Here is a 7,889-nt window from a genome sequence, read left to right on the forward strand (position 1 = left end):
CATTTGTCTTTATCTGCACACACTCGCACATACACACTCAGTAGTCAAGGCATGTCCTTTTTATAAAAACCTTTATGTTGCACAATTATGCCATTTCTAAACTATTTAGGTAGTATCTATCAACCGGGAAGATACGCATTAAAGAGAAATCTTCATGCTTCCAGAAGGAGGAACAGAACTCTTCTGTTGTGAAAGCCAGCTGCATGTGTGTTTCTACAGTTGTTTATACAGTAGGCGGTGATTTATTAGGCCATTATTATGTGTGTAATAGTCCAAAATAAAAGGTGATTTGACACTTGGCAAAAATAATAGATTTAGCGCATTCTATGTTTGCTGATAACTTTAAAACCTTAAAAAGTGTTCATCCATAGATTTTGGATCATGACAAACTGATGGCTCGAATGATTGCAGGGATAGAACCTCCAATTTTATATACATGTGTATGATGCATAGACTATTGCAATATTTTTATTTACACAAAATCAGAAAAAAATGGTCTACAGAATGCATGCCTATCTCCCACAAATCAGCTAGTGCCAGCCATACACACCTGCACAGCTGTGTGTTATTTTTTTTGTTCTAAGAGATGTCTAAACTCAAAGTAGATAGGCAGAGTTCCTATAGCTACTCTTCACTTAGCGACTCCTTTTATACATAGATAGGAATTGTAATTGTATGTGTTTAAACATGGCTGTTCTAAGGAAGTAATCAAAATGTCTGTACAAAATAAGAGAGAAAAAGGGCAAGCATAATGTGGAGTCACATTTTGATTTTCAAATGTTAATAAAGAAGGGGAAAAGCAGAAAATCTTTATTTTTAAATGATTTTTCAGACTTAATTGGTTAAAAAACCTTCAGGTATGAAAATGTATTGAATTCAAAGCAGTCCAATTTTCCATTTCAAATAACTATATTATTGCAGCATCCTTAGATCAACAAAAAGGTGGAAAAACTTGACTGCCAAAAAAAATTATATGAGCCAAAGGAAATATTTTGCTATATAAGGCTGTGAAAGCTAGTTGTGTAAAAAAAAATTCCACCAGAAAGAACAAAAAACAGTACAGCAAACAACTAGATAGGTACTGAGATGTGTAAAAGGAAAATAAAGTGTAATGTTTCCCCTGTTGGCAGGGGAAGAGAAAAATGAGACAGAGATTGACAGTCCAGGGCATTTGATGAGCTGTTGGAAGAACGAATCTCTGTTAAAAGAAGGCATGTCCTGCCAGAGATAAGATACTTTGGTCATACAAAGCAAAACCAAATGCTCTAAAACTAATATAGATTGATCTGGTTAACCAGTGATATTTACATAATTAATTGATACAGCACCATTTAATCTCTTTAAATTTCCAGTTGTATAGATGACTGATATCGATGATAATGATAGAGGAAGAAGGCATTATATACTGTTATAAACTCATGTTTACCTCCAAGGTATCTTTCCCCTGAATGAAACAGCACACAATAATTTCATGAAGATATCCTTTCAGTATATGTTTATTTATTCTTTATTATGAAGTATAGGAGCAATGTCCTCTTCATTTTGCAAAATATAGCTCAATAGGACTCAGTTACTCAGTTAATAAATCAGTAGCAGTCTGGAATGCTGGTAAGATGCCAGTGAGGCTTACGGTTTTCCACTTGAAATCCAGTTTGCACATACATTTAAGGGTTTTGGCATTTTTTTTTTTAAATATTTTATAGGAAAGCATTATATTTCTAGCTAGTTTCCACCAATGTGCTATATATATAGTTACATATACTGTCCTTCCCTCTCCTCCCCTCCCCTGGCTGTATTGCTAAATGTAATCATGGCTTGCATAGTTACTTCAAAAAAAAAAAAAAAATTAAAAAAAAATCTCATTTTTACAGGTTTCTGGGTTGGGTTGAAATAGGATCTAATGTTCTGATGAATTGGCTTTCATCTTCATCACCTCCCTGACTTTTACTGCAAGTGTAGAAAAGAAATGCTGGCAGGTTCATACTAGTCCTGCACTGAAACACATGAATGAATGAAAATGGCCAAAGGAAGTACTGGAAAGAAAGTGACCTGTTATCCTGTTACAAAGTCAGTTTTATTCCAAATCTTTACAAAACAGGAAAAAAAAAGTTTTATTTTTTTCAGATGAAAACAAGTCCTACAGCCACCTTTATCATAAATAGGATACTTTTATATTGTACTTTGCAAGGAAAATGACAACTTGTTTTGCCTCTGCACTGAGCATGCTGGGCTTATGGAGACAGTTTGAGCTAGCGGTGACAAGCCCATGCTACTAATAGGTTAAGCTTGGTTATAGTCCTGTGTAGGGGTGTAAAGTGACTCTTCTGTGTATTCAGTTTGGCAAGGTGTTTTTTTTTCATTTTGGACAGAAGAATGAATATTTTTTCCCTTATGATCTGCCTTTTTGATATGCAAATTCCCCGTTCAGCTTCATAGAAAATATGATAAGCTGACTTGGTCATAATTATAAATAACTATAGAGAAGAAAAACAGCTGACTAGTAGAGAATCCTTTAGTTACCAGGAAAAAAATGTAAAATCCAATGATTAAAAGTTGAAAGTAGATAAATTGAAATTATAAATTATAAAATTTACAAAAAATATTCATTACGATTTGGATCAATGTATCTCCTAGAATATAGGAGAAATGTTCTATCACCTAAATTATTCAACTGGCAGGGGTTTTGCTGTATATCTGAGGCACATTTTGTGAATTGACACAGGAATTGCTATTCAAAGGCCAACCTTTGAGTTCTAGGAAGTTAGAATAGTTCACAGGAGCTGGATTTTAGTCTTTAGTCTCTGAATTCCTGGTGAGAGTTCTTGCCCTGAATTTTGTCATTAGAAATCTTATTAGCCAACCACAGAGAACAGAGAGGGGAGAAATAAGGGCACCTGTTGTTCCCCGTAGTTCTCTGCCCACCAAAGAGAAATTAAAAAAACAAAACAAAACAAAACATAAACATGACATAGTAGGAGGTAGTAAAGTAAATAAATGATTTTGAAACGGAAAAACTATTTTCTAAAAGGGGGAGAGGATAAAACCCCAAAACTAATATCCATTTACTGGAGAGAAAAAAAAAAAAAAAAAAAAAAAGTTCCAGAAGGTAAATCACTAATGAGTCTGTCATAATCCTTGTGGTAATTTTGTAGGCTTGTATCCTGTTACTAGGGTTTTCTTCAAAACAATTGTGTGTTCTGGGGAGTCTCAATGGAACGGAGGGTTCATGAAATTTTTGGGCAGTACCAACTGCTCAGCTAAACATCTAAACTCCTGGAAGGTTGTCTAAAGTCCACATAGTCTATAGTCCAAATGCAAGGCTTTACTAAAATTTCTGTTCAAGAAACACAGAGCAAAGATAATCTTTAGCATAAGCAAAAATATCAAGCAATTATTGTCAATGGCCCTAAGATGATGTTTTACTTCAAAATATACCTGATGAAAATTCTGCAGGTGATAATTGAGTATCTCAAGTATGTTGCTATTATCTAGCAGCAAAACCAGTATTACAACAGGTGCAACATTATTAAAGGGTCGGTTATCTGTAATAATTAAATTTCATGAAAGAATCATAACTTGGCAATCAACAACGGGCAAAAACATAAAATCAGTCGTTCTAGTTAGACAATTTGACTTTGATATCAGGATAAACTGTTGTCCATGCAATTAAATGAAGAAAAAGGGAACGATAGGAATTCTTACCTATTCTTAATTTTTCCATTATATATGCCTTATTCAGGAACTCTAGAATATTTACCTAGGTATACTGTCTTCTACTTCTCCTAATTGCTGGATTTTTAAATATTTAGATTTTGAGACTAAATGGATAATATATTTTTTCTCTCTCTCTCTCTCTTTTTTTTTTTTTTTACTTACTGTCTAATTGTGTGATTTAATTTTATTTATTCACTGTATTTAATTTGGAAAATGAGTAATAACTTGACTAATAACATCTGTTAATAATTACATTTCAAAACCTACACCCTGTCAGTGCTAAACTTCCTCAAACTGCCTTCTGCCCTTGGTATTTACTGCACTCTTACTACGGAGTCTTGCTTTGTTCATGAATTTCCATGTGTTGTGATACAGGCATATGTCAGTATCTTAAAACATTGCATTTTCCATAGGTACTGTATGATTAACAAAAGAAAACAGTCTGAAAACATAAATGATTTGATTTTGCACAAGTCTGCCGTATAAGGAAAAATCTTACCTATTGTTTTAACATTCAGAGCATGTCATCTAAAACCAAAGGATGTGCAAAAGGCAATGCATTGCTAAAATAGCCGCAATAGTGCACATTTCTACAACCGCTCTTTTCTCTCTGCCAGAGAACCCTGCATATAAGGCAAGTCTCCACCTGGCAAATTATAATGACAGTTTTCCTTAATTACACATCTGTTACAAGATGCACCATGATCAACTCTATCTAAAAAGAGTATATTGTTTCCATTATAGTTGGACATTTACATTAAAACACAAATAGTTTATTTGCTCATCTGTCTTCCTGGCTTGAGGCCAGTAGCTTTCCTGTCTTTTATTAGGTGCAGCATAATCTAAAATAGAAGCTGAATAAAATAATTGACCAAGAATGTAGCTCCAGATAATACTGTCCATGTGCCCTATTCTGTCTTTCCCTTTTTGTCTCTCCCTAGGGGAAAAGCAGTTATCTTCCTTATGCTAAATCCAGTCTTTCTCCACAGCTATCATGTAAATCTTGGCATCAGTCTCACAGCAGAATAAAAAGTCAAATCAGCAGGAAACTTCCACATAAGAGCAACAGGCAGCCCTAGGAGGAAAAAAAACTAACAACCCAACAATAAAAAACCCACCACCAACAACAAAAATATCCTCTCAAACTCTTCCATTTATTTTCTCTCAAAAATAAGAGTTCTACTCATTAAAACACTCCAATTTTCTTGTGATTTTTAAGATAATATGCCTTCAGAGAATAACATTGTTCAGCAGACTTGCCAGCCTTCCAAAGCGTTTTATTTCAAAGCCTTTTTCAGAATAAACAAATCTGTAAAGAGAACAAATTGATGTTTCTGCTTTTCCTAGTGTTCTGCATACAAGCCATACAAGCTGTCTTCTCTCAAAATGGGTCAAGCCTTAAATTACTGATTTAAAGTAACAAAAAAATTGTTGGGTGTAGCTGTTGGGATGGATTTTGCATATTTTTCCTAAAGACAAACTTTAAAGCCACAAAAAATATTTTGAATTCTTTATTATGACAGTTCAACATATTCAAAAATATTACTATCAATTTTATTATGGGTACTTTTAATGTTTAGAGGTATGGAAAAGGAAACTAAGTATAATACAAATAACTACCATATAAGCATAATGACAATGTAATGAATCCAGAAGTGTGGTTTGTAATTGAATTTGAACGTACTGGACTGATGTACAAAACATCTTTGTATCCAGTTACTACATTCCACAAGAGCTTACTTTAGCATGAATTAGTTCTTTAAGCTATTACGAACTATCTTACTTGTACTAAACTTGATTTGTCCTCCTCAAAGTGAGAGAACAATTTACCAAGGTTATAAAATACAGAATGCATACTCAGATATAAAGATTGTTTATCACCTTTTAATGTAGGAAGTAGGCCTGAGCATTGCTGTGAAGAAGAGCTCAAAGCATGCGCAAGTGCAGTCAGATCCCTTGATAGGGGGGTTCCTGTATTCTTTCTGGGTTGGCACCTGAGTGACAATTGAAAATTCCCTAGTCATACCAATAATGACAAGTCACGTTACGGAGAATCAGAATTACACTGAATTTTGCCACTAAGTTGACCTAAACATGAATACTTAGCTTTGTGGATAACCACAGTGCCCTGCCTATGTCAGCACTCCCACTGGTCTAACAGTAAGAGTCAAAACATCTTGCAGCATGGACAGGCTGAGAGGAGAAGTAAGCAATTAGATCAGGAAGTAGCACCAGTGCCACATGTCCCAAATAGCTTTCAGTGGTTTGAGATATTCAGTAGAATATATCAGAAACATGCTTACAAAGCCAGTATCCACAAATAGAGTAAATTAAGAACAGAAACTGTTAGCATAGATCAGAGGGGAGAACATTACTTTTTGATGATTTGATATCCAAATTGGCATTAATGTTCATTTTTTTTCTGGGCCAAATTTAATATAAGACTACAAAATCAAGTGGCAGAAAAGTTAGAGTTTCATTTTTTCCCCCTAATTCTTGCTACTTTTGTATCTTGTTTATGAGCTTCTCCCTAAACTTTCATGCTCTCATTCTTTTTATTGCTTCTTTTAACTAAGCTTCTACTGGCACAGGAGTTACAAACAGCAGTTTAAGAAGTCTGTAGAGCACCATATATTTTCCAGTATCAGAGGGATGAAGAAATATCATATTTCAATTGTCCCATATAAGTGAATATAAAAATAAATATATACGTTATGATATGACTGTGTATTTTACGTCTACTAAACTTGAAATTTTATTTTAAAGCAGATGACTCATTGTATCATCTAAAGCAGGGATAGACTAGCATCTGCCAACAGCCATTGTGGTAGTGCTTGCCACCTAGTGGATTAGTGCTTGTGTACACGTATAATGAGAAAAACCATCTGCTACGAGAGTGTTTGCAAATCTGTATATTTAATAATATCCTGCAGACTTTTTGTACAGCTGGATGGAATTGTATTTTGAATGAAATACCGTTGAATATTGAAATTTAAATTGCAAACATTTTAATATTTTTATCCATTTTCTTACAGCTGTATTTATACCTATTGCTTGACCTAATTTGTGATGGGCAAAAGACGGACTTCCTTTGTGTTTGTTGTAGTTCATAGACTTTAAATAATATACCAGTTGGTCTAGTAAAAGACTTGAGAGTCCAGAGTCAGTAATTTTGCTGACTTAAAGACAGTGGAGAAGACATGTATAGTACCTACAGCCTCAGCTTAATGCCCAATTTTTAAAATCTTTTGATGTTATGCCATAGCCTTTGATTTAAATAGACGTGATACATTCTCCTCCAATCAAGAACAAACTGAAATGAGAAATGATATGTTTGCATAATGTAGCTTTTAAAAGGCATCAATGCCTTTTACTTGTAAAATTTACTTCTACAATGCCATATCTTACTACAAAATGCCTGTCTTAATAGAAGGAATTTCACCCATTTGTGGAGTAGAATATAGCATTTTTTCAACTCCCCTGAACACGAGTATATTTTAGGAGAAGGTGCATCTAATATTACACCAGAATAAAGGTAAAATAGAAGAAAGTGAAACAGAATGAAAATGATGACCAAAATTTAAAATTTGATCAGTATATAGTGGTTATTTTTTATTTTTTTTATTTTTTTTTTAATAGCAGAAAAGAACAGTGAAGTCTACAGCACATATAACTCCTCAGATTAGTTGTAGGATGAGATTCCACATTTATCTGTATAACAGAAACCTTAGTTATGAAGTTTAACCTTTTTATTTAATGCAGTTGTTTGGCATTGCTACTATTCAGCAAATACACAGGTGGTTGAATTAGATCCATAGTGAATGAATGATTTTACTGGGACTTAGCCTTAGACTTTTTGAAGAGGAGTCATATAATTAAGAGATTTAAATAATGCTTAAGTTTAAAACAGTAGAGTATATAGTGTAAAGTAAATCCACCTAGAACTTCATTGCTTTGTCATTGACCATTGCCTGAATTTCTGTGCCTGAAGAACCAGTTTGCACATTTCAGAGGCAGGGTGGGAGCCAAGTAGTCAGTACACATGGCCATGGATGCAACTGTAAACTCAAGCCTCAAGCTGATATGTATTGGTTGGTGGTTTGCAATGGCCACAAGTGTCAAACCTGAGCTAATTGAAATTTATACTAGTTGTTTCTTCTTCTGTCAGAGCTAGC

The sequence above is a fragment of the Aythya marila genome (genome assembly GCF_965140915.1).
Source record: "Aythya marila genome assembly, chromosome: 6".
Classification (NCBI taxonomy): domain Eukaryota; kingdom Metazoa; phylum Chordata; class Aves; order Anseriformes; family Anatidae; genus Aythya; species Aythya marila.